The 27934-nt window shown below is 38.3% G+C and overlaps 1 protein-coding gene, 1 long non-coding RNA gene and 1 other non-coding gene across 15 annotated transcripts in view; 2 read left to right on the forward strand and 1 right to left on the reverse strand.

Annotated features, from left to right (window-relative positions):
* NCOA2 (nuclear receptor coactivator 2) overlaps positions 1 to 27934 on the forward strand; it is a 295906-nt gene that overhangs the window by 191179 nt on the left and 76793 nt on the right. The window lies entirely within an intron of this gene.
* On the reverse strand, positions 991 to 27759 carry LOC140620291 (uncharacterized). 3 transcript variants are annotated; one of them, XR_012020071.1, is made up of 5 exons: positions 27642 to 27759; positions 17716 to 17879; positions 15438 to 15521; positions 11515 to 11630; positions 992 to 1292 (listed from the first exon to the last, which is right to left on the reverse strand). It is a non-coding gene; the product is annotated as an uncharacterized lncRNA (long non-coding RNA). The 3 variants fall into 3 exon arrangements; XR_012020072.1 differs by lacking the exon at positions 11515 to 11630 and having other exon boundaries at positions 991 to 1292; XR_012020070.1 differs by lacking the exon at positions 992 to 1292 and having other exon boundaries at positions 8793 to 11630.
* LOC140620476 (small nucleolar RNA SNORA72) lies at positions 3906 to 4037 on the forward strand. Its single transcript, XR_012020258.1, has one exon. It is a non-coding gene; the product is annotated as a small nucleolar RNA SNORA72 (small nucleolar RNA).

Here is a 27934-nt window from a genome sequence, read left to right on the forward strand (position 1 = left end):
ACTATTTTTCATCTATTATAACCAGAAGTTGGTTGCAATACAAGGATTTGGCAAAAATAGAAGTATTCTGTAAGAATCAGTTGGCTATATGGAATGGACAAGAATGTTGTATTATCATTTATAGATTATATGCTGCACATCCTTTATACTAGTTAAATTTGTAGTAAACCTCATGATGCTTACTACTTTCCCCCCCAAGAGCTGGGTTTTTAAGCATTTCCCAGTACACCACTTGCAACCATGGAAGTGGGCAGGTTGTATTATAAATGTAGGTGAGAAAAAAAATGTAGGTGAGTCAGTATTCATAAACTAACAGGATTATTTAAGGATTCAAGAAAACAGTAATGGAAACAACCTGGTTCTAGCCCACAAAAGTTAATGTGGTGAGCCTGTTAAAATTTAGTTTTTCTTTCTTATTCTTTTTTTACGCATGTTAAATGCATGAAGTTCTTGTGATGGAAATTATCATTCAAAGCTGAAGCCTGAGGTGCACCTGGTTGGCTCAGTGGTTAAGCATCTGCCTTTGGCTCAAGTCATGATTCTGGGGTCTTGGGATCGAGTTCCTCATCAGGCTCCCCGAAGGGAGCCTGCTTCTCCCTCTGCCTTTCTGTGTGTTTCTCATGAATAAATAAATAAAATCTTAAAAAAAAAAAAAAAAAAAGCTGAAGCCTGAGCTTCAGCTAATAGCTGCCATGAAGCAAAGTAAGCAAAAGGGCTCTGATACCATCTTTCAGAAGTAGGATATCTATAAATCAGGCTTTTGGGGTGATGCTTCTAGTTTGGTTATATAGTATGTGATATAATCTTAGGGTGATGGCAGGGTCCTCCAGCTTACTGGAAAGGGTAGGTTAGGGAACTCAACAGCTCTTGGACATGCCCTTGGAGATACTCACATAGTAAAGACAGTGTTTTGGATTGCAGGTGAATATTTATGATAGTACAGACTTGATTATTTGGAGAATGAATGGGAGACTGATAATGACATATGATTTAACTTTTTTAAACAATGGTCCCTTATTCATTACATATACTTTGAATTTCAATTGTCAACTTCTTTAGTATTGTTATCTTCTAGAAGTGCTGGTGATAATTAAATGGCCAAAGTCAGCCAGCCAGATGTAAAAGCAGGCCATCAGAGTAGACTGCAGTAGATTAGTGCAAGCCCCAAACCCAGTTGGCAGGATATGTTAAAATAATCAGCGTAATAAATTCATTAAGATCATGAGCTTTATTAAAATCAAATGATTTCCAGTCTCTCTCCTCCCCAGTTGTATGATCACATGTAAGTAGATCTGTAAAAAGAAGATAATAATAAAATAATAATACCCACTACCTAAAGTTGTGATGTGTTTGATATATATAACAGATTTAATCTAGTACTTGGTACATAGAAAGACTTACTAAGTAGTAGTAATTTCTCTTATTATTGCTTCTGACATCTGTACTTGGAATCATCATCTAAATAGATCTAGGTTTTCTTCCTGAGGACTCGGTACTGATAAGGAAACAAGTAGATTTTGGATATTTTCTTTGTTCAGTTTTAAGCTTCAATTAAAGTTCTTACAGTGTTGATTCTTTTTATTTTAATATAGAAGTAAGTATACAAAAGCTATCAAACTATGCAGACAGACAAAAAAAATACACAAAAATATGTGTTGGTGTGACTACATCTGGATCACTCCCTCAGACTCTACTGCACCTGCTGGACCTTGTTGGCTTCTGTTTGTCCCTGTTACTTGAGTGACATTTTCAAGAATCTTGCTTTAAGCAGAGCTAAACAGGGCAGAGTCTTGCCAGTTTTTATTTCATCCATATTTACTTCAACACAGCAAACAATCTGGCTGGCCGGAGCTTACTCTTGAAGATCTGAAACTATTACATGTTTCCATACATGTAGTAATAAATCAGACTTTATTTCGTTGATGATATAATCTATGATTGGCATTATGTCCTTGGTATTGCAATTTTTAATAAAGATACTTTTATACTGATCTATATATAATGCACTTTCATATTTTCATGTGGATTCATGGCTCTCATTATTAATGAAATCCTTAAAATGAGCGAGCAGGGGTGGAATGCTTGCTCTCATTTCTTCTTAGGATCCTCCCCTTTTCTTAAGTATATGGAGGGGGATTTTTTTGTTTAACAGCTTTCAAATGAAGAAGATTTAATGTACCCTAATGCTTTAGGACTATATCAATTTATGATATGAGCTATAATTTTAAGACTTAAACTAGCTTTATACTCTAAGAGAAAGTAGACATCCTTTCTTTTTTGATCATCATCTAGTGTTATGAAAAGGAATTCTGACACTGCACTGTGTGTGTTGATTTCATTCAAGAACAAGCATCATTTAGTAAATGTTTTATTGAGTAAATACTACATGCAAGATACATTGTTCTTCATTAGGTTGGAATTCAGTAATCAAAAAATACATGATTGTTTTCCTTGGAGCTTTCACTCTTGGTGGGAGCTTTCACCTTACAGATAACCAGCTGAGGAACTACAGGGGACAGTGGGAATAAGTATGATGACAAATGCTGATACAGCTTCCAGGAGGATAATAAAGCTGAACTGGCTCTTACTGTAAGATTAAGATTTTAGTTTATTATTATTTTTGTAAAGATTTATTTATTTTTCAGTTGGGGTAGGGCAGATGGAGAGGGAGGGAGAGAATCTCAAGCAGATTCCATGCTGAGTGCAGCACCCACCACAGAGCTTGATCTCACAAACATGAGATCACAACCTGACCCAAAATCAAGAGTTGGACACAACCAACTGAGCCACCCAGCTGTCCCTTTATTATTTTTAATTTTTAGTTGTAGTATAGTCAACATACAATATTTTTTTTTTTTTCAACATACAATATTATATTAGCTTCAGGTATACACCATCATGATTTGATGTTATATACATTATAAAATGACTCACCATGAGAAGTGTAGTTATCTTTTACCATAAAAAGTTATTATAATATTATTGACTATATTCTCTATACTTATACTTTTTCATTCCTATGACTTATTTTATAACTGGAAGTTTGTACCTCTTAATCCTCTTCACCTATTTCTCCCATTCCCCTCTCTCCTTTCTCCCCTCTGGCCACCAGTTTGTTCTCTGTATTCACGAGTGTTTCTGGTTTTTGTTTGTTTATTCATTTCATTTTTTAGATTCCATATGTATGTGAAATGATGTAGTATTTGCATTTCTCTAATTTGTTTCACTTAGGATAGTATTTTCTAGGTCTGTCTATATTGTTTCAAGTGTAAAATTCCATACTCTTTTATGACTGAGTGATATTTTATTGTGTATGGTGTAAACGCATACACACCCCACATCCCCTTTATCCATTAATCTATCAATGGGACAGTTGGGTCACTTTCATATTTTGGCTATTGTAAATGGTGTTGCAATAAACATAGAGGTACATATAGCTTTTTGAATCAGTGTTTTTATTATCTGGAGGTAAATACCCAGCAACGGAATTACTGGATTATATAGTATTTCTATTTTTAATTTTTTGAGGAACCTCCATGCTGTTTTTCACAATGATTGTACCAATTTACATAACCACCAACAGTGCAAGAGGATTCTCTTTTCTCCACATTCTCACCAGCACTTGTTATTTCTTGTCTTTTTATACTAGGCATTCTGACTGGTATGAGGTGATAGCTCATTGTGGTTTTGATTTGCATTTACCTGATGGTTACTGATGTTGAGCATCTTTTCATGTGCCTCTTGGCCATCCGTATGTCTTCTTTAGGAAAACATTTATTCAGGTCCTCTGCCCACTTGCTAATTATAACGATTTTTTGCTTTTAGTGTTAACTTGTAGGAGTTCTTTACATATTTTGGCTGTCAGCCTCTTGTCATGACATATCATTTACAAGTATCTTCTCCCACTGTGAACATTCTCGCTGTTCTGATTTTGTAATAATCAGGGCAGGCTAAACATTCACTATATTGAGACTATGCACGTGTCCCCAGACCTAGTTCTTTCCCTAGGTCTGGTTTTATCAATGCTGGTGATAAACCAAGTCTGATTTTTTTTTCCATGTCTGATTTATATGATGCATCTTGTGTGAGAAATGTCTATGCCTAGATATCTGATCATCCTTGAGAAATGACAGCAAAGCTAACATAAAACCTTTGAAGATAACTGTTGCTAATTTGTTGATTTGCCAGTTGCCATTAAATGAATTGTAAAACTAAAAACAGTCCAAAAACCAAATATCTTCTCCCATTCAGTAGGTTGCCTTTTCATTTTGTTGATGAGTTCCTTCCCTGTGCAAAAGTTTTTTTAGTTTGATGTACTCCCAATTGTTTATTTTTTGCTTTTGTTGCATTTGCCTGAAGAGACAGATCCAAAAAAATATTAATAAGACCACTGTCCATGAGTTTACTGGCTATGTTTTCTTTTAGTATCTTTATGGCTTCCAGTCTTAAATTTAGGTCTTTAATCCATTTCAAGTTTATTTTTTGTGTATGGTGTAAGCAAGTAGTCCAGTTTGATTCTTTTGTTTGTAGCTGTCCAATTTTTCCAACACCGTTTATTGAAGAGACTTTTGCCCATTAAACATTCTTGCCTCCTTTATCATAGATTAATTGGCCATACAAGCATGAACACTCTATTCTGTTCCATTGATCTGTTTGTCTATTTTTGTGCCACAATCATACTGTTTTGATTACTATAGCTCAGCAGTATAGTTTGAAATCTGTGGTAGCAATACCTCCAGCTTTCTCCTCTAAAGATTGCTTTAACTATTGGAGGTTTTTTGTGTTCCATACCAATATTAGGATTATTTGCTCTTATTCTCTGAAAAATACTGTTGGTCTTTTGATAGAGATTGCATTGAATCTGTAGATTACTGTGGCTAGTATGGACATTTTAATATTAATTCTTTTAGTCCATGAGGATTTTTCCAGTCATTTGTGTTATCTTCAGTTTCTTTTGTCAATATCTTACAGTTTTCACAATATATAAGTCTCCACCTCCTCAGTTAAATTTATTTTAGGTATTTTTGTGGGTTTTTTTTTAAAAGTAATTGTAAATGGGATGTGTCTCAACTTATCTCTCTGCTAGTTCATTATTATTGTATAGAAATGGAACAGAATTTTGTATCCTGCAACTTAACTGAATTCATTTCTTAGTTCTAATAGTTTTTATTGTGGTCTAGGGTTTCCTTTTTCCTTTTTTCTGTAATAAAGATTTTATTTATTTGTTTATTTATTTAAGAGAAAGATCCTTCCTTCCTTCCTTCCTTCCTTCCTTCCTTCCTTCCTTCCTTCCTTCCTTCCTCCCTTCCTCCCTTCCTCCCTTCTTCCCTCCCTCCCTCCCTCCATTTTTTATTTTTTATTTTTTTTTTAGATTTTATTTATTTGAGAGAGAGAAAACGAGTACAAAGGCAGGTAGGGGAGGAGCAGAGAAGAAGGAGAAACAGACTCCCTGCTAAGCAAGTAGCTCAACATAGGGCTCCATCCTAGGATCCCTGAGATCACGACCTGAGCCAAAGACAGCCACCCAGGCACCCGTGGCGTTTGCTACATATAGAATCATGTCATCTGCAAATAATGACAGTTTTACTTCTTCCTTACCAATTTGGATGTCTTTTTTTCTTATCTGCTTGCTGTGACTAGTATTAAATAAAAGTGATGAGAGTGGACATTTTTGTTTTGTTCCGGGTGTTAGAGGAAAAGTTCTCAGCTTTTCACCATTGAATATGACACTAGCTGTGGATTTGTCATGATATGTATGGCCTTTATTATGTGGAAATATGTTCCCTCTATACCCACTTTATTGAGATTTATCACTGAGTGGATGTCCAATTTTGTCAAATGCTTTTTTTTTGCATTTATTGACATACTAATATGATTTCTACTCATTATATTAATGTGCTGTATCACATTGACTAATTGATTGGCAGATATTGAACCATCCTTGCATCCCTGAAATAAATCCCACTTGATTATGGTAAATGATCCTTTTAGTGTATTATTGAATTTGGTTTGCTGCTATTTTGTTGAGGATTTTTGCACCAATTTTAACAGTGTTTGTCTGGTTTTAGTGTCAAGACAATGCCTGCCTCATAGAATGACTTTGGAATAATTCCTTCCTCCTCAGTTTTTTTGGAATAGCTTGAGATGAATAACTATTAACTCTTCTTTAAATGTTTAGAAAAATTCACCTGTGCAGTCATCTGACCCTAGACTCTTGTTTATTACTTTGATAATGGATTCAATTTCATTAGTAGTAATTGGTCTGTTCAGATTTTCTATTTCTTACTGATTCAGCTTTTGAAGATTTTATGTTTCTAGGAATGAATGGATCCATGTCTTCTAGGCAGTCTAGTTTATTGGCATATAAATTTTGATAGTAATATTTTACAATCTTTTGTATTTCTGTGCTGTCAGTTGTGACTTTTCCTCTTCTTTTTCTGATTTTATTTGAACCCTCCCCTCCCCCCTTTTTGGTAAGTGTACCTAAAGATTTATCGGTTTTTATCTTTTCAAAGAAGCGCCTCTTAGTTTCATTTATCTTTTCTATTATTCCTTTAGTCTCTATTTAATTCATTTCCTTTTTAAAAGAAATTTATTTATGTATATATTTATTCATGAGAGACACAGAGAGAGAGAGGCAGAGACACAGGCAGAGGGAGAACCAGGCTCCATGCAGGGAGCCTGATATGGGACTTGATCCCGGGCCTCCAGGATCACGCCCTGGGCCAAAGGCGGGGGCTAAACCGCTAAGCCACTGGGGCTGCCCTATTTAATTCATTTCCATTTTGATCTTTATTATTTCCTTTGTTCTTTTTCTAGTTCCTTTAGGTGTAAGGTTGGAGGATTTATTTAAGATTTTTTTCTCATTTGGGATCCCTGGGTGGCACAGCGGTTTGGTGCCTGCCTTTGGCCCAGGGCGTGATCCTGGAGACCCGGGATCAAATCCCACGTCGGGCTCCCGGTGCATGGAGCCTGCTTCTCCCTCTGCCTGTGTCTCTGCCTCTCTCTCTCTCTCTCTGTGACTATCATAAATAAATTAAAAAAAAAAAAAAGATTTTTTCTCATTTCTTGAGGTTGGCCTGTGTAACTATAAAACTCACATAGAAATGCTCTTGCTGCATCCTGAAGTTTTTGACCATTTTGTTTTCATTTTCATTTATCTCAGGTTAATTTTTTATTTCCTCTTTGATTTCTTTGTTGACCCAGTTTTAGTTTGGAAGCATGTTGTTTAGTCTCCACATTTGCTTTCTTTTTTTTCTTTTTTCCCACTCCAGTTTTCTTCTTATAATCTTTTTCTAGTTTTTCATCACTATTAGAAAAGATGAAAAAAGAAAAGAAAAGAAAAGAAAAAAGAAAAGAAAAGATGCTTGATGTGACTATAGTCTCCTTAAATTTTTTGACATTTGTTTGTGACCTAACCTGATTTGTCCTGGAGAATGTTCTATGTGTACTTGAAAACAATGTATATTCTGCTGTTCGGGAATGTAAGTTCTGTGTGTATACCTATTAAGTCCAGCTGATCTGAAGTGTCATCCAGAGCCATTGTTACCCTGTTTATTTTTGCCTGTATGGTCTATCCATTGTTGTAAGTGGGATGTTAAAGCCCTCTACTATGATTGTATTCCTGTCAATTTCTCTCTTTATGCCTGTTAATATTTGTTTTATATTTTTAGATGTTCCTGTGTTGGGTGCACAGATATTTGCGATTGTTATAACCTCTTGTTGAATTTATCATGCTCTTCTTTGTCTCTTGTTGCAGTCCTTGTTCTTTTTGTTTTTTTTTTTTTTTTTAAAGATTTTATTTATTCATGATAGTCACAGAGAAGAGAGAGAGAGAGAGGCAGAGACACAGGCCGAGGGAGAAGCAGGCTCCATGCAGGGAGCCCGACGTGGGACTCGATCCCGAGTCTCCAGTATCATGCCCTGGGCCAAAGGCAGGCGCCAAACCGCTGCACCACCCAGGGATCCCCTGCAGTCCTTGTTTTAAAGTCACTTTTGTCTGATATAAGTATTGCTGCCCCGATATGTATATATATATATATTTTTTTTTTTTTTTGCTTCCGGTTGTGGGGAATATCTTTTCATCCTTTCACTTTCACTCTACATGTGTCCTTAGGTCTGAAGTGAGTCTCTTGTAGGCAGCATAGAGATGGATTTTGTTTTTAAATTCACTTAGTCACTCTGTGTCTTTTGATTGGAACATTTAGTCCATTTACATTTAAAGTGATTATTGATAGATATGTACTTACTGCCATTATATTGTTTCTTAGTTGTCTTTCTAGTTGTCTCTATTCCTTTCTTCAGGGAAAACAAGATTGTAATAGGTGAGAGATTTAGGGTTGGGGCAGAGAGGCCTTCCAAACAGGAAGCAAGGAACCTGAACAAAGGCACAAGAGCCCTCAAAGGCATATACTGTATGTGGAGTCAGACTGTTTAGCTACAGAATAGGCTATTTTGAAGCATTTGGTTGAATTTGAGGCTTAAAAGGACAGGTGAGATCCAGATGGGACAGTAAGTAAAGTACCATAAGCAATATTGAAATTTGGAGAAGGTGACATAAATTGAGACTCTTAGCAATCCTTAACAGAATTGCCTTGAAGTTGTCTACCATGGTCTCTAGATTCCAGTGATACTGGAAATGGGAAGCTTTTCTTTTTTTTTAATACTGCTGACTTCAGGGATCCCTGGATGGCGCAGCGATTTGGCGCCTGCCTTTGGCCCAGGGCGCGATCCTGGAGACCCGGGATTGAATCCCACGTCGGGCTCCCGGGGCATGGAGCCTGCTCCTCCCTCTGCCTGTGTCTCTGCCTCTCTCTCTCTCTCTCTCTCTCTCTCTGTCTCTGTGTGACTATCATAAATAAATAAAAATTAAAAAAAAAAATACTGCTGACTTCAGGGGAAGGAAGGCATGTAACTAATAAAACAACAAGAAAAAGTAAGTTAAAACATGCTAGAGAATTACAAAATACCTTATTTATCTTTAACAAGAAATATTTTGTACATAACCTTTTATTCATTTTTATAACTTGTTGAAGGGCATAGAAAGAGTAAGATGGAAGGGAAGAAGAGAAAGAACAAGATGGAAAGGTAGTAAGCAAGACCCACAAAGACCAATAGAGAGCCTGACAAAGACAAGGAAGGGACTCAGAAGCATACATTTTCATGTTTAAACAAAGATAAATTTTTTCAAGATTTTATTTATTTGAGAGAGAGAGAGCACAACCAGTGGGAGACAGAAGCAGGCTCCCCACTGAGCAGGGAGCCTGACTTTGGATTCCATCCCAAGACCCTGGGGTCATGACCCGAGCCGAAGGCAGACCCTTAACTGACTGAGGCAGACCCTTAACTGCCTATGCAGGTGCCCCATGCATAGTCTTATTTGACAACTCTGAGCACTTAGTTAAGAGCCCTTGGCCTTAGCTCCCTAGCTGTCAGCCCTCACCTTCTGTTTAAATTCCACCCCATCCTTGGTGAAGAGTGCCCACACTTGTGTCCTGGCTGCTCAGCCTTCCCCTGTCCTTGTCTGCAGGACACAAATCAGTATGCTCCCAGCCCTACCTCTTCTCCTGGGGCTTAGAAATTGTCATATTTGTCACTGTGCCCACGGGAGGAATACGGGGCCATTCCCACACCAGAATCAGCAAAAAGTTTTCTCTAAAACCCCAATGAGAGAGAGCTAAGTTGATCCTTCTGCCTCAATTTCAGTGACTGCCAATAGGCTTGGTGACAGAGTCCAAGAGAAGAACCTTCACCACTGCATACAAGTCCCTCTCTGATCCATTTCCCGTGCTTTCATCCTCTCCCTTGCTCTAGCCTACGAACTCCTTAAACTCTTATCCCCTCCTCCACAACCAGCACTGACACAGGCCTACACACATGCACAATTTCTTGCCTTGGAGTCTTCTGCCGGGAATGCTTCTCTCCTCTTCCCTGTTAGCTGGTTGACTATCCCCCACCATTAGTAATCCACTAGGGTGGAATATTACAACTATTACAGGTTTCACAGTAAAAGGGAATCTAGGCTGGGTGATGATAGAACGTCCAATGGCAAGGTGCCTTCACGAGTACCCCACATCTGGCCAGTTTAGCCCACTACTGTGTTCCATATCCTCAGTGTATATACCCTAAGGTTACTACCCTAGACCACTTCCTGTTTCTAACACATATTTATGGGGTTTTATTTTGCATCATTATTCATACTCTTACCTCCCTATCTGGAATGCCTCCTTATTCTATTTCTGTCTTTTCCCACTAGAGTCTTACTGGTCATTCTTCAGGGCTCATCTTAAATAATGCTTCTTAATCCCCAATCAATATAGACTTACCTCCTTTGAATCTCCATATCATTTCTTTCTTCTGATTATTTTTTTTGTGGGTTTTCCTTTCTCTTACCCAATTGAATGATAAATTCCTTGATGTCAGAGATCATATCCACTCATCATTCACACCTGTGGCATTTCTGAGCACCATGTTTGTTTTTAGTGTGTAAAACAAATGTCTCAGATTTTTCTGATGCCTAGCTTTTATCAAGCCCTGTACAATGACTTTATATTGGGGGAAACAGCATCCCAAATTTAAGAACTTGAAATTTTTATGCTAATAATTGAGTATGTTCTGTCTCTTGTACAAAGGTAATTATAACCTTTTTTGGGGACAGATAGTATTCATAATATTTGGTTTGTCTCCTGAAAGTGTGTTTGTTTCCTTAAGTGCATTTGGTAAACTTTTAACTTTCTTAGGCACTAATAAGGTTAGTTCTTGAGACCATCTTAAAATAAGGATGACAAGTTGGTCCAAGGATTATGGGTTATTGTTAAGCTATTTAAAATAAGGATAAGCAGCCTGGGTGGCTCAGTGGTTCAGCGCCGCCTTCAGCCCAGGGCCTGATCCTGGAGACCCAGGATCGAGTCCTACGTCAGGCTCCCTGCATGGAGCCTGCTTCTCCCTCTGCCTGTGTCTCTGCCTCTCTCTCTCTCTCTCTCTCTGGGTCTTTCATGAATAAATAAATAAAACCTTAATAAAATAAGGATGACAAATCTACACAACTTGTCAACTAGAATATATTTTGAAAAGCCAAGGGCGTGGCATTTTATAATTTTTTTAAATTTTTATTATGATCTTCAGTTAATTTGGGAGATTTTTCCTTGATTTAAGATAGACATATTGTGTTAGACTAGAATATGTAGCAAATAGAAAGCACACTCACATTTTATATTTAGTGCTATGCAGATACTGGATATAATGGCTTCGAAAGAACTTATATCTAAGATTTTCAGATATGTTAAAGTTCCATGAGCTACTGTTACCTCTAATTCATTCTTCTTAGTTTGAAGAATAATACAATTTTTGAGAAATGAATTAAATATTTGGGATGTGGTAGAAAGAAGAGAACAAGAGTTTCCAAATGCATTATAATTAGCTTATTATATAAGTGTGTCTGTGTATATATATAACTTATTCACTACTAAAGATTAGAAATGGAGGGGATCCCTGGGTGGCTCGGCGGTTTGGCACCTGTCTTTGGCCCAGGGCGCGGTCCTGGAGTCCCGGGATCGAGTTCCGCGTCGGGCTCCCTGCATGGAGCCTGCTTCTCCCTCCTCCTGTGTCTCTGCCTCTCTCTCTCTCTGTGTCTATCATAAATAAATAAATAAATCTTTAAAAAAATAAGATTAGAAATGGCTTATTACAATCAGATTTATGTATTGTAATTAACATTGGAATAAATAAAAGATATAGAGCAAAAACACCACTATTTGTTCTGTTAATTGTTGTCGTTCTCTGGTTGGTTTAGGCTTAACATATATTTTTCTTAGTTTTGTGTTATTTTTTGCCTTCCCTTTCCACTTCCCTTTCCCATTCCCTTCAGAACAAGCCTATTTTCCCAACCTGTTGTACTAGTAGAACAAGGAGGAAGGAAATGTGACAGTTTCTGTTTACTTTAGGTTAAGCTAATTTTCAGGAAATTAAGAAATGGATTATACCATAATAATTATTGGACATGCAGCTGTTGTAATTGGTCTTTCTAAGGAGACTTTTTTCTGGGTTGGTGGTTTTTTTGTTGTGTGTGTGTGTGTTTTGGTGGCAAAAAAAAAAAAACATGTAACATAAATTTGCCCTCTTAGCAGTTTTTAAGTGTACATTACTGTATTTTAACTATATGCACACTGTTGTACGAGACCTCTAGAACCTTTTTGTCTTGCATGGTAGAAACTATACGCATTGAATAACTTGCCATTTCTCCTGACCCCCAACACCTAGCAACCACCTTCCATTTTTTGTTTCTGTGGCTTTGACTACTTTAGATGCCTAAAATAAGTGGAATCATGAAGTATTTCGTCTTTGCAATTGACTTATTTAACTTAGCATAATAGTCCTCAGGGTTCATCCTTGTTGTTGTGTATGTCAGGATTTTTTTTTAAGGCTAAATAATATTCCACTGTATGTATATATGAAATTTTCTTTATCCATTCATCCATCAATGGATATTCAAGTTGTTTTTACATCTTGTTATTGGGAACAACACTTCAGTGAATGTGTGTATGCAGATATCTTTTTGAGACTTTGTTTCCAATACTTTTGGATAAATCTTCAGAAGTGAGATTGCTGTCATATGGTAGTTCTGTTTTTAATTTTTTGAGGATCCTTATACTCCATATATTTTCCATAGCATTTGCACATTTTGTAATCCCACCAATAATGCACAATTCCAGTTTTCCCATATCCTCACCAACACTTGTTATTTTCTGGTTTTTTGATAGCAGCCATCCTAACAGGTGTGAGTGCCTTCTTTTTTACGGGTGTGAGGGGGTGAAATCTCATTGTGGTTTTGATTTACATTTTCCTAATGATTAATGATGTTGAGTATCTTTTCCAAAGAAATGTTTTGAAAAGAGTAAGTAGCTAGTACTGTATTACAGCATTGAATGCTCTCTGTGGTCAAATATCTTAGTTTCATATATTGCTGAAAAATGAGGGCACCAAACATGACCTTAAGCTAAAAAGGATGAGGAGGAGGTTCTTAGGTGCAGGAAGACTCCTTGAGGCAAATCTGAAGTCAGTTGGAAAGTGAGAGAAAATTGCAATGACATTAAGATTGCTCCTCTGAGATACTCTGCCTCATGTCAGCCATTTCTCATGTTCCCCTAAAGGGTGTTTCTCTCCCTGAAGCCATTTACTACATAAGACTTCTTTATATAGGTTAAAAGAAGGAAGGAGTACGACCTTCATAGATCATACTGTTTATATATAATGTGGGGGTGGACAGAGGCACTCGTGTATGTCACTTCCCGATTCCCTTTCTAGTCTTGTTCAGTCTGTGATACTTTATTTCATTTCTGCTTAGAAAATGTTTACTTTGGGGATCCCTGGGTGGCTCAGCGGTTTAGTGCCTACCTTTGGCCCAGGGCGTGATCCTGGAGTCCTGGGATCGAGTCCCATGTCGGGCTCCCTACGTGGAGCCTGCTTCTCCCTCTGCCTGTGTCTCTTCCCCTCTCTCTCTCTCTCTCTCTCTCTCTCTCTCATGAATAAATAAATTAAATCTTAAAAAAAATATATTTACTTTTTGCTCATTAGTGGGTCATTTATCTGTGGTCATAAGTGCAGCAGTCTATTTTTTTTACATCTTCTCTCCTCTTTTCTGTTACCCTCAATGTTTTTAAGGTAATAGTCTTAGGAAAACAATGATCATGTTCTTTATCTTCATCATTTATGGGTAAGAAATGGAGACCTCTACAGTTTATGCTTTGCTATCAGCACAAAGTCCAATAAAAATTGGCCTTCTGCAATTTGGGACCTTATAATTGTTAGTACAGTTACTGCTGTAGACTTGATTTTATCAGCATACAAGTTCTTAAATTCTGTTTTGTTTTCTAAGAATGCAATAGTGAAAGATAATTCACAGAATATAAGAATTGCAGATCTGCTTATAATGCTAATTCAAGACACTTCGGTGTTTCAGTTAGCTAAGCAATTGATTCCATCTCAGCTCAGGTTTTTTTTTTTTTCTTCCAGATTTTATTTATTTATTTGAGAGAGAGAGACAGAAATAGTGACCGAGAGCATGAGCTAGGAAGAGAGGGAGAAGCAGGCTCTCCCCTGAGCATGGAGCCCAATGTGGGGCATGATCCTGGGACCCTGGGATCATTACCTGAGCTGAAGGCAGACACTTAACTGACTGAGCCACCTAGGCACCGCTTCAGCTCAGGTCTTGATCTCAGGGTTGTGAGTTCAAGCCATGCACTGGGTTCCACACTGCGTGAAACCTACTTTAGAAAAAGAAAAAAAAGGGATCCCTGGGTGGCTCAGCAGTTTGGCGCCTGCTTTAGGCCCAGAGTGTGATCCTGGAGTCCCGGGATCAATTTCCGCGTCGGGCTCCTGGTGTGGAGCCTGCTTCTCCTTCTGCCTGTGTATCTGCCTCTCTCCCTCTCTCTCTCTCTCTCTATCATCCATAAATAAATAAATAAATCCTAAAAAAAAAAAAAGGACTGGATACCAATTAACTTTAACCTGAGAATTGATTTTAATTTGATCTTTTATTTTTAAGCTTATAGTTGAGTGACAATAAGTATACCTTTGTGTTGTTGTGCAACTGTCACCAATATCCATCTCCAGAATTTTGTCATCATCCCAAACAGAAATTCTCTATTAGATAAGTACTCACCCCTCCTCCCACCAGCCCCTGGTGACCATTATTCTACTTTCTGTCTCTGAATTAGACTATTCTAGGTACCTCATATACATGAAATCATATAGTCTTTATTTTTTTGTGATTGGCTTATTTTACTTAGCATAATGTTCTCAAGGTTCATCTGTGTTCCTATAGATGTATATATATACACGTCATCATTTCCTTCCTTTTAAAGGCTGAATAGTATTCCATTACATATATAAACAATATTTAGTTTATCCATTTATCCATTAATGGACATCTGGGTTATTTCTACCTTTTCACTGTTGTAAATCATGCTTTATGAACATTGGTGTACAAATATCTGTTCAGATCCCTGCTTTCATTTTTTTGGGAATATATACCCAGATGTGGTTTGGCTGGGTCATGTAGTAATTCTATGTTTAATTTTTTGAGGAACCATTATACTGTTTCGAAAGTGGCTGTAACTTGGCTTTTTAAAATCAGGTTTTAAAATATTTTGCTAAACAGATTGAAAATTTACCAAGGGTTAAAATACCCCATTCTCTTAACTAGAAACCTTAAAGTATTATTTTATCTCCTAAGTGGTCTCTACATACTCTCTTTTCTGTTTACCAGGGGACAGTTGAACTGGGCAAAGGCCAGTGTTGGTTGTCCTCATTTACCGCCATGGTAATTAGATAGAGCAATGAGATGAAAATTACACTCCCAGCTCTCAATTGTGAAACTTGGTTAAGAGTGGGTCATGGTGAGTCAAAAATAACACATCATTTTGTGAGTCAGAAAATACCTGATGAGTGCTGCCTCTTTTACGGAGTCCTAGAATACAGCAATGCTTAGGTGACATGGCTGCCGCCATCATGGAACTTGGAGTCTAGGAATAGGAAAGATGGGTCATGGATAAGTGTGTAGTGGTGCAAAATGTATGTCTAGTGTAAGGCCGGTGTATATATTATACCAATAGTGTAAGGCCGGGAAGTATATATTCTCGCCTGGGGTTTGTGGAAGGTCCTTGCTCACTGACATTTCAGCTAGAGATGAAAAATAAGCCAGGGCTCATAACATTGTGTTCTTATAATGCTTAATATATGTCCTAATAGTGGTAGGTGCATGCAGTTTATAAACAAATGCATATTTTGTATACATGGTACACACCTATCAAAAGTACTGATAGAATGAGTTATCAAAGAAGTTTCTTCTAGAGAATGCTTGTCTGGTTGACTTTCAGTGGATGCGATTAGCCTTACAGCTAACAGAGGAGTGAACAGAGAGACATCAGCATGTGGCCTGGGACCCAGAAAGATCTGAGCTTCTAAAACCTTTTGATGATGGATTCCTTCTCCACACTACACTGTTCCATCCTTCTTTGTCCCTTATTTCCAGGTTTCTTATAAATGAAGTAAGTTATACGCTCCCATTTTCTGTGTGCTCACTAAAATCTGGCCTGTTTGCTTGCCACTGCTCATCAAACAGTGCTCCCTTGAGATGCCTGGGTGGCTCAGTAGTTGAGCATCTGCCTTTGGCCCAGGGCATGATCCCAGGGTCTGGGATCGAGTCCCACATCAGGCTCCCCATGAGAAGCCTGCTTCTCCCTCTGCCTAGGTCTCTGCACCTCTCTTTGTGTTTCTCATGAATAAGTAAATAAAATCTTAAAAAAAAAAAAAAAAGTGCTCCCTGGAATATCGACAGTGACTTCCTGTTCACCACATCAGCAGGCCTCTTCCTCCTCCCTCACCTGCTTAGCTTCTCTAGTAACCATCCTTTCTCCAAACACTTCTACTTGTGCTCCGTGCTGTAGCCGTACATGGTCGCTGCCTTCTGTTTCATTTCTAATCCTGGACTGCCTTTTATCCCCAACTAAAATCCCTTCCTTGATCAGTTTTAGCTCTTTCCAACTTTTCTTGCTACCGACATTAATTTCCTAAAAATGTGTGGATATGTAACGGCTGTTCTCTGAACTTTGTGAGTCTCCCCTGTAGAGATGAAAGTAAAATGTCCTCACCTGGCATTTAAGGTGCCATCTGTCTAAACATTCATCTTTGCAGAGCCTAAAGCCTTAGTTACTCATTAACCTGTAGCCGCATAGCTTGTGGGCTACAGTTAAGTAAAATAGATACCTCATTTTGGCTTGTCATGTAATAGTTTAAGCTTTAAAAACAAAACAAAAACTCCCTACTACCATTCGAACTCTTTGATAGAAGAACCATAGCTTATTCGTTTTTATATCCTTTCCCTAATGCCTTGCACATAGGAGATACTTAATAAGTGTTTATGTAAATAATGGACAAAAATTAGGGTTTACAGGAATGTGAAAGCAACAAGAAATTTAATGTTTTCTTTAGCTATTTCAAGAAGGTATGACTAGAATGATGGTGGGGGGTGATAAATGATAGAAGGCATTTAAAGACCATCATTAACTACTATGTGAGTTTGAAATAGCATGTAAAATAAATTTCAATGGTGTAGTCTGGAAATGAGCAGCGTCCATATCATAATTATTTTGAAACATGATTTCTCATTAATTCATACTTCTATTCCTGGTACATTTACCAGATGCCCTCTATGTGCCACATACTGTGCATCAGAGATACAAGGAAAAGCAAAACACTGTCCCTGCCATCCAGGGGCTCATTAACAAAGAACTCATTAAAGCCTTTTTAGAATAGCTTATCCTTAGCATATGTACATCCTTCTCCCTAATTTGAGAACGCACCCTAGAGGGAGGCCTGTGGTTGTTCAGCTTGGCCTGTGCCTACATTTATTAATAAGTGATTAAGCTGGTATTTGGATCTAAGAAAAAGAAGAGATACAGTATGTGAGGAAGTACTATGATAGATAGATGAATACAGATATGTAAGCATAGCTAGATGGAGACAGAAGGCAGACTGTGATAACAGAAGAGATAGGAAATACAACTCTTTGACCTCCAAAAATATATTGAAGTTTACCATGTGGGTAACGCTTAGATAAAATCTGATGTCAAGAACTGGGATTCCTTATATCCAAGGCTACTGGTTTTTTTCTTTAGCAATATTTTTCAAATGTCATATAAGTATACCTGTACATACTTTTTCCAGCTACCTTCTTATCCATTCTGGAAGCCTGCTGTGTTCTGTACTCTGTCCACCGGTTACCGTGGATGGCCCGACTCTCAGGGAGTCTTGATGTGTTGTCTGTTTCATAGATACGGAAACCGACTTGGAGAAACTGTAGTCAGATTGAGGCCGTAACTCTAGTAAATGACAAAGGAGAATTCCAACTATAGTCTGTTGGTGATTCCAAAGCCTGTGATCTTTCTACTGTGTTCCATTACCTGCCTCTGAGAATGGTGGTCATGTCTTCGACTTTGCTTTTGTTTGAGAGAAAATGTTGATCTACAGAGAAATTCCAAAAGTAACATACTCAAAACCAAAAGAAAGATTTACAGTAGTTACTGCTGTGTTATTAGGGGTAGTTCTAACACATCTTATCATAGAAGAGATTTTGATGATTTGGGGTTAGATGGTATTTCATTAAATATCTTAAATCTTATGGGGACTGCAGTTAATGGCTATGAAGCATTGTAGCTCAAGGAACCATTAGAGCAAATAGCTCCTAGAGGTTATAACTGCCTCTAACCCGGTTCCTATGTGTTCATGCCTATGCATTTTAAACTAGGCTTCTTTGATTACTGATGAATATCTCCCCATACTGTCTTTTTTTTTGTTTGTTTTTTTTTCTAGTAATCTCAGTATCAAAGAATGAAAAGATGCTAAGGTGTTGTTCATTGGTGAAAAGAATTTCACATAGACATGAAAGCTGTTGCTCTGTATTCAGAGCATTCACATTTCTCCAAGAGCCAGATGCTGACATGAAAAATAAGGGAAATAGGTTAGGAATTTACGTTGTATACTTTCAGAGGCAGAATTACCACTAAACTAGTGAAGGTTGGGATGCAAGCATTCTTACTTGTACTGGCCCCAGTGAGTGCTGGGAGTTGTAGCATGTAGTGAGATGGGGAAGCCATCTTTTCACATTTTCTATAAATAAGATGGAGAATTAACACTTAATTTGTGTTCTTGAAGAGACTCCCCTCACATTGTCATAAGCTTCGGGCCCTACAAAACAGAGTCATCCCTGTAGACTAGCAAAGTGTAGAGTATATACCAGGTCAAAAGCAAAAGGGTCAGCTTCTACAGTGCTCACATATGGAGTGCTTACAGCCATCGTCATTTCATCCGTGCAGCACCACTGCGTAGGGTGAGTTTAGGTACAAGCTCCATTTTCCAGACAAGGAATTTAAGGTTTAAGTCACTTGTCTAGAGTCACACAGATAGAAGGTGGTGGAACTGGAACTCAAATCCAGATCTCTGCTTTGCTCCAAAGCCAGAGAGTCTCCCCGTGAAGTGGAAGGATAAACAAACACATCACCCAGGTGTTCTCTTGCTTTTGTCTGCCATTTGGAAGAAGTTGTTATAAGTGAATTGGGTGAGCATGTTATTGGCTGAATTTAAGCTCTACTGAGACACTGGTTTAGTTACTGAGAAGAATTTTTTTTGCAGATCCCTATTTTAGAGGATGATGTACACTTTTAAGGCAGCTCAGCTTTTCCTGTCAGGAAAAAAGATGATAAAAGATCCCAAGAAAATAGAAGGTTGCTATCCAGGCCAAAAAAGACTCCTTGGTATTTAGCCAGAAAATTGGATACCAAACTTGTTTTAGAACATTCATTTTGTACCCTGATGTGAACAGATGAGGAATTGTTCTGTCAGAGTGAATGTCTCATCATTTTATCTGTCCATCTTTTTGTGCAGTATAACCTCTAGATAAACAACAGTCTGGCCTGGTTAAGGTATTCTCTCCCATTTCAGAAAATATATGGGGAGCAAAACAGAGACTTTACCCACTCTACTTTAATCATTGTGACCACCTCAACATTCATTACATTATGGACCAGAAGTAAAGGAAAGGAACAGAATCTGAGGTCCCTGTTTCACACAAGACTACTTAGCTATATACGAGACAATGTAGCGGGTGTTTTAACATGGGTGCTGAAAAGGAAGTGTGTAAAATGCAGACTTCGTCTGTAAAATGGATTTATTAGATGTCAAATATTTAAACTCAAAATTTTAGATATCCATAGCTGTCCATAGCAAAAGGCTACTTTGCCTTATGTTTCTCATTTCAGTCATTTTGAACAGAAGAAAGCACCAGTTCAATGTGGTCACATACCAAAAATAGATTGATTTTACCCAGGAGAGAAAAAGTGTTCATTGGAATGGACTTGGATTCTGCGTGTTAGAACCTTGGTCACCTGTAATAGATTTAGAGTCCTTTGGGCCCAGCAACTTTATAAATAAGACATTTTGTCTTGTAGAAGAAAAGAAATGTAAAATAAATAATGCCAGTACTTGGCTTTAGTGCTGCTTCCCATATGTTCATTACTGAGACGCCTTTTCACTCTCATGAAGGACAGACAGTGAACGTTAGAATTCCTGGGCCATTTGGAGACTATGTCTTCATTTCTTTAGGCCTTTAAGTGCTTGAAGAATTCATTTTTTTCCTGCTTCCATGCTTTCTTTTTAAATTTTTATTATTTTATTTGTTTCATCATGTTAAGTGTACTCTTTAATCCCCACTACCTATTTCATCCATTCTCTACCCACCTCCCACCTCCCCTCTAGTAGCATCAGGTTGTTCTCTATAGTTAAGAGTCTGTTTCTTGGTTTGCCTCTCTTTTTTAACCCCCCTTTGCTCATTTGCTTTGTTTCTGAAATTCTGCATATGAGTAAAATCATATGGTATTTGTCTCATTGACTGATAGACTTCACTTAGCATTTATACTCTCTAGTTCCATCCATGTTATTGCGAATGGCAAGATTTCATTCTTTTTCATGGCTAATATTGCTGTATATATAATATTTATTATACTTATTTATATATATTTATTATATATAATATATATTATATATATATGCCACATCTTCCTTATGCATTCACAATCGATGGACACTTGGGCTGTTTCCATCATTTGGCCATTTTGAATAATGCTGCTATAAACATAGAGGTGCATGTGTCCCTCTGAATTATTATTTTTTTTGTTTGGGTAAATACCTAGCAGTATGATTGCTAGGTCATAGGGTAGTTCTATTTTTAACTTTTTGAGAAACCTGCGTACTATTTTCCACAGTGGCTACACTAGTTTGTATTCCCACCAACAGTGTAAGAAGATTCCCCTTTCATCCTCACCAACACATGTTGTTCTTGTGTTACTGGTGTTAGTCATTCTGACAGGTATGAAGTGGCATCTCATTGTAGTTTTGATCTGCATTTCCCTGATGATGAGTGATGTTGAGCATCTTTTCATGTGTCTGTTGGCCATCTGTATGTCTTTGGAGAAATGTCTATTCATGTCTTCTGCCCTTTTTTAAATTGGATTATTTGTTTTGGGGTATTGTGTTAAATCAGGATTTTTTGTTTTTGTTTTTAATGATTGTATTTATTCATGAGAGACACAGAGAGACATAGGCAGAGGGAGAAGCAGCCTCCCTGTGGGGAGCCTGATGCAGGACTCAATCCCAGGACCCCGGGATCACAACCTGAGCCAAAGGCAGATGTTCAACTACTGAGCCACCCATGCACCCTGAGTTACATAAGTTCTTTATGTATTTTGGATCCAACCCTTTATCAGATATATCCTTTGCACATATTTTCTCCCATTGAGTAGATCACCTTATAGTTTTGTTGATTGTTTCCTTTGCTGTGCAGAAGTTTTTATTTTGATAGAGTCTCAGTAGTTTATTTTTACTTTTATTTCCCTGGTCTCAAGAGGAATACCTAGAAAAATGTTGCTATAGCTGATGTCAGAGAGATTACTGCCTAGGCTCTCTTCTAGGATTTTTATGGTATCGAGTCTCACACTTAGGTGTTTAATCTATTGAGTTTATTTTTGTGTATGGTGTAAGGGAGTGGTCCGGTTTCATTCTTTTGCATGTGGCTGTCCAGCACCAATGGTGTCCCAACACCATTTGTCGAAGAGACCTACTGCCGTGCTTTCTCTCTCTCTCTCTTTTTTTTTAAAGATTTTATTTATTTATTCATGAGAGACATGGGGCGGGGGGGCAGAGACACAGGCAGAGGGAGAAGCAGGCTCCACACAGGAAGCCCAATGCAGGACTCGATCCCAGGTCTCCAGGATCAAGCCCTGGGCTGAAGGCAGCACTAAACCACTGAGCCACCCAGGCTGTCCTGTGCTTTCTTAAGAAACACAGAGTCTTGGGGTGCCTGGGTGGCTCAGTCAGTTAAGCGTCTGACTCTTTATTTCAGCTCATGTCATGATCTCAGGGTCGTGAGATTAAGCCCTGAATGAGGCTCCTAGCTGAGCATAGAGCCTGCTTAAGATTCTCTCTCCCCCTCTCCCAGTCCTCCCCATACCCACCCCATTCCCGGCTCTTTCACTCTCTCTCAAAAGAAAAAAAAAAAAAAGGAAAGAAAAGAAACACTGAATCTTCAACTTTAAAAACCATTTTTTCCCCTAAGATTTATATATAAGTTAATTGTTTGGAATGGAGGATATTTTCCATCAAAACAATGCAATTTCGGTGATTAGATTCCTGGACCAGTTCCATAAAGCCTATTGTAACCAATAATGCCTCTAATTACAATAGTTCTTTATATATGAGGTATGTACAGCTGTGTCTCCAATATAGAGATGGCATGGAGATAAATAAGATACAAATTCTTTTAGAAGCAATACTAAATTTATTGTAATGTTTTCTTTCTGTTCTATATCATTTCAAACATAGATGCTGAGGGGCTCTGTGGACATTATTGATATTTAAAAGAGCCCTTTTACTTGAAAAGGTGGGAACCACTGACCTGATGTTTATTACAGGTAACAGCTACTATAGAAGCTGATCAATCAGCACATTCTTCTATTTCCTGGGAAGATCTGTTGTGGATTTTCTGAGATGCCCAGAGCATGGTTTCTTTTTCCTTCTATTCTGCCCTCGTAGGCTGTTCTGGATTTTTCCCTTTCCAGGCCTCCAGTTACTAGGGAACACCGGACACCAGTCAAGACCCTTGCAACAGGGCAGAGTCCCAGCAGGACAAGTCCAGGAGTTTTTTTGTTTTGTTTTGTTTTTGTTTTTTTTAGGTCCAGGAGTTATGGAGTTTGGGCACAGGCCCTTGAGGGCGTGGAAGCCAGGAGTTACTGTGAGCTCAGGCTGGTAGAGTAAGAGACTTGGGGCCCAAGTTGTCTGTGGTCTTCATGGTTCACCTGCTTCCCTTCCCTCTGTGTTCTTTTACTGTTCTCTTTATTCCTACTGGGAGTCATCTTCTCCCCTGGTTGACTGCAACACAACACTCAAGTTTTTATGTGCACCTCTTATTTCAGAAGCAAACGTTTAATTCTGGAATTGTTTAGCTAGTGAAACAAATAAAGAAAAAATAACAAAGGAAAAGTTACAGACTTGCAGGAAGTCTTTAAAACACTTAATAAATCATGTTCTTTGAAATGTAAATGAAGCTCTGTTTCAATCTTTGCATCCCAGTCTCATCTTCAATCTTTAGAAACTCTTAAACTGGGTATCCCTGCCTTCGGACCAGGGCATGATCCTGGAGTCCCGGGATCGAGTCCCATGTCAGGCTCCCTGCATAGAGCCTGCTTCTCCCTCTGCCTGTGTCTCTGCCTCTCTCTCTCTCTCTCTGTGGGTCTCTCGTGAATAAATAAATGAAATCTTAAAAAAAAATAAAAGAAGCCCTAAATTTATCTTTTTTGATCCCACAAGAGGTGCCCCCTTACCTCTATATGTGTATCCCCCTTGTATTTGTCTTTTTCCTTCTTCCTCTCCTGTTAGTTCTATTGAGTCAAAGACCACATATATAAATAGTGAGTCTTAGATTATATGGAGAACAAAAGAATGGCTCCCCTATGTTTTTAAGGAAATATTCAAGGTGGGGCTGCTGAGAAATAGGGGTGAGGCTACCTGTGCAGTTGTAGAGGTAGATAGGGATCTACTGTGTCTCTCTTGATTGGTTTTGTTTCAGTATTCAGGTGAATGAATACACATTACCTACCTGAACAGGTGGACATTTAACTTTTTGGTCCCTACTTACTGGCTTCAAAGCAATAGCAGTTTTATCTTTGACATCCATCTCAATATAGGAGTTACTCAGAATTTAAGAATATACTTACTGCCTATCCTTTGTCTATAGAACACAATGAGCTATCTTCATATTTAAAACACACAAAGAATTAACAGGACAATTTTTAATTTTGTCCAGATTGACTCTTGGGAGAGGAGAAGATGGTCCTCATGAACCTGCAAGATTATAGATCCAGTGTCAGGGGTTGTAAAGACCTGCAATATTAAATATTCTTGTGCAAAGTCTTAGCTGCTGTGGTTCTCAATTTTTCTGTTAGATCCATGCCTTAGCTCCCTTACCAAGGAATCTTACCAAGGTAAACCTTGTCTCTCAGAAACATCTCACCCCTCCCCAGTTTGTCTCTTTCATAAAAGAGTCACTTGGAATATTCATCTCCTCAACTTTCTTTGATTTTCCTTGCAGTTTGATTGCAATAATTCCCCTGTATTGCTTTTCTTCTGTATAGTAATATGAGGAGCCCCTTAGGTTCTCTTCACACACTATGTGAAATCCTCCTCCTTTGGAATTGAGGTTTTAAAATCAAGCTCTTGGTTTCTGTATTAAGTGAAAGAAAAGATCTAGACATGTGTGTTTTAGCTCTACTCCTCACTCAGTGATTCATACTTTTCTTTGAAAGGACACATACACAGCCCATGTCGCAGGCACCTTTGTAGTGAAGTGATTACAGGTTTCACCAATGGGGGCAGCCCGGGTGGCTCAGCGGTTTAGTGCCACCTTCAGTCCAGGGCGTGATTCTGGAGATCTGGGATCGAGTCCCATGTCGGGCTCCCTGCATGGAGCCTGCTTCTCCCTCTGCTTGTGTCTCTGCCTCTCTCTGGGTCTCTCATGATAAATAAATAAAACCTTAAAAAAAAAAGTTCACCAATGGGTTTAACTTTGAAAAATTAGCAAATGATTTTATGCCCGTAGAGTTTGCTCTCAGCCTGAATTTTTGAGACCTCTAAGTCTAATTTCCTTGGCAATTGAGTTTATCCTGAGAGGATAATACAAAAGATCATTAACCTTCACATTTTTATTTTCCAAAATTCTTTTGAGCTACTACACTTCAGAGAACTAATTAGGCCCTGTTAGCATCCTGAGGTGTATGCATTGTTCCTGGTGTGTTGATGGAAGTTTATTTTGAGTTAAGTAATCAGCTCTTGCCATGTTCAGTCTCTGATGAAAGCATTCCCAGTGAAATCTCAGATAATTAAGAGTCTCTCTTCATTCAGCATCTGGATCAATGCTGTTTCCTGAACTTAGCTGAGTCTTACAGCCAAATAAATAAAAAACCTCCTAATGCTTAGAAATTTATAAATTTCGTTTTTCCTTTTTTTTTTTTTAAGATTTTATTTATTCATTCATGAGAGACCCAGAGAGAGAGAGAGAGAGAGAGAGAGAGAGAGAGGCAGGCAGAGACACAGGCAGAGGGAGAAGCAGGCTCCATGCAGGGAGCCCGACGTGGGACTCGATCCTGGGTTTCCAGTATCACGCCCCGGGCTGAAGGCGGCGCTAAACTGCTGAGCTACCCAGGCAGCCCTCATTTTTCTTTTATTGCACAAGTCCACAACACTGTACAAAGAAAATGCAGTAATAACTCTATTTCAGGATTTAGCTTAATCATTGCAGTGTGCCTTTACACAGGAGGGCAAGGTTTGTTTTTTTTTTTTTTTTTAACTTTGCATCCTCACCATGTAATACCATGTTTATGTTCCTTTAAAAACATAAAATACTACCAGTGCACCTGAGGGGCCCAATCCATTGCGCATCTGACTCTTGATTTCAGCTCAAGTCATGATCTCAGGGTTGTGAGAGTGAGCCCCGAGTTGGGCTCCAAGCTCAGTGGGGAGTCTCCTTGAGATTTATATTCATTCTTTCTCTCTCTCTCAAATAAATCCTTTTTAAAAAAATAAAATACTAATCTCTTTGAAAACAAAATTACGAATAAAAATTAGAAAGTAAAATCAGGGATCCCTGGGTGGCGCAGCGGTTTGGCGCCTGCCTTTGGCCCAGGGCGCGATCCTGGAGACCCGGGATCGAATCCCACATCGGGCTCCCGGTGCATGGAGCCTGCTTCTCCCTCTGCCTGTGTCTCTGCCCGCCCCCCCCCCCCGTGACTATCATAAATAAATAAAAATTTAAAAAAAAAAAAGTAAAATCATTTGTTCCCTCTGTATGCTTGGAATGGATTCTATACAACCTACCCAGACCACTTGAGGGATTCTTCCCATTGCTTTCTCCAGAGTATCATGAGTTCAACTCACTTTTATTGAGTCTGTCTACGTGCATCAGCAGTTGCAATGGAGGATGGGGATGCAAAGATGAAAAGTACAATTTCTGGCTGAAGGACTCAACAGTATGAAGGGGTCCAGATCATATCAGATGATTGCAGAACACCTGGGTGGTTCAGCAGTTGAGCATCTGCCTTCAGCTCAGGGTGTGATCCCACAGTCCTGGAATCAAGTCCTGCATCAGACTCCCCTCGGGGAGCCTAATTCTCCCTCTGCCTGTGTCTCTCATGAATAAATAAATAAAATCTTTAAAAAAAAGATGTGATGATTTTCATATGATGTAGTAAGTGATATTATGGCAGTGTTATGGAGGAACAGAGGGGGGAAAAAAAGAATCCTCTGAAATTCCAGGAAGATTGCTGAAGGAAATGATAACAGGTACCAAAAATGCCCACGTGCTATCCAATAAAGACAGTGACACCAAAGGACCCAATGATGCCAGCTCAGCCTGGGCCTGCTCTTTTGGAGACACCCTATTTAAAGTAGACTTTCTGCTTGGGCTTGTCCAGAAGAACAAGAAACAAGTGTATGCCATCGAGAAGACAAATGCTATTGGGGTGGGGCAGGGGGAGGGCAGCATTATTTTAATATTTAATAAATTTACATTTGGTAAAATATACTCAGGTCTTATCCCCATGAGAGTTAGAATTTATGTTTTTGGTTTTACCATTTTATAACCAAACAAATTTTATTATTGTTAATACTGACTTTGATTTTTAAAAATTAAATTTATTGGAAGAAAAACCATAGAAATGATACTAAATTTAATTCATTAATAGCAATGTCTCAAGATAACGTCAGTAAAATATACTCTTATAAGTTTCTGATTCGATTTCTATTTTACCACAATGGGATGTAATTGTCTTTTAGTAGAAATGTGTCTAGTTGTATTTTTTTCATTTTGACTTTGCCTTATGAGGTGTGTCCATTCCACTTTTTAAACATGAACGATTTCACATTTTCCTTTGTTATACAGTTATTTATGTTAAATTATTTAAAGTCGTTTTTATTTGTAATTTGTGGACAAGTTTATTGGATTCTTGTCTTTGTGAGACTGCTCGTAATTATAGATGCAGAATATTATTACTTAACGCCTTTCTTCTGTGGAGCTCAGAGTACTTCACATGCATTATCTTATTAAGCTTCATAACATCCCTGTGAGGCAGGGGCATTTTGCAAGTGATTATAGATTGCTTTGCTGAATCAGCACAGCCTTACAGCATTATGATAAGCTTGGAAAAGATTGAGGTCATGTACTAACTTGCTCTCAGGAAACTCTGTATGCAGCCAAATATTTTCCTTGGCAACACTGAGCTAACAACTGCCACCATTCTACTCTCTGGGAAGCCCAATGTCCTTTGATACAATGAAAAGTAAACAGTACGTTTTGAAGAAGCAGATCTAAGACCATATACTGGAGAAGCAGCTGAAGTACTTATGGCAGGAGTACAGCATCATCTTCTAGTCCAGGCTCTAGATCTACAGAGCAACGACCACCTCTGCTTTTATTATGGCTCTCAAAATTGACCTGCCCAGTTGTCATGTCTGTTGTGTCTCCACCCACTTCATCTGCTTACCTATAATCCATCACCTGGCAGGCAGGATTTCCAAAAACAGGTTTCTGGAATTCAGCCTTTCCATCTGTGTTGGAGCTAAACCTATTCCAAAATGCCATTGGGTAGAACTTTTCTGAACTCTTGATGACAGCATAATACTAATCATCTAGCATTTGGAAGCTTAAGTAGGATAATTAGAATTGAAAGTAGGAAGAATTAATTTTATGAAGATTTTATGTCCTTATTTGAAGGATTGTAGAATGGTGGGGAAACTTACCTCATGGCTAATATATGTAAAACAAGACTATACTCTT

The sequence above is a fragment of the Canis lupus genome, chromosome 28 (genome assembly GCF_048164855.1).
Source record: "Canis lupus baileyi chromosome 28, mCanLup2.hap1, whole genome shotgun sequence".
In the NCBI taxonomy this organism is placed as follows: domain Eukaryota; kingdom Metazoa; phylum Chordata; class Mammalia; order Carnivora; family Canidae; genus Canis; species Canis lupus.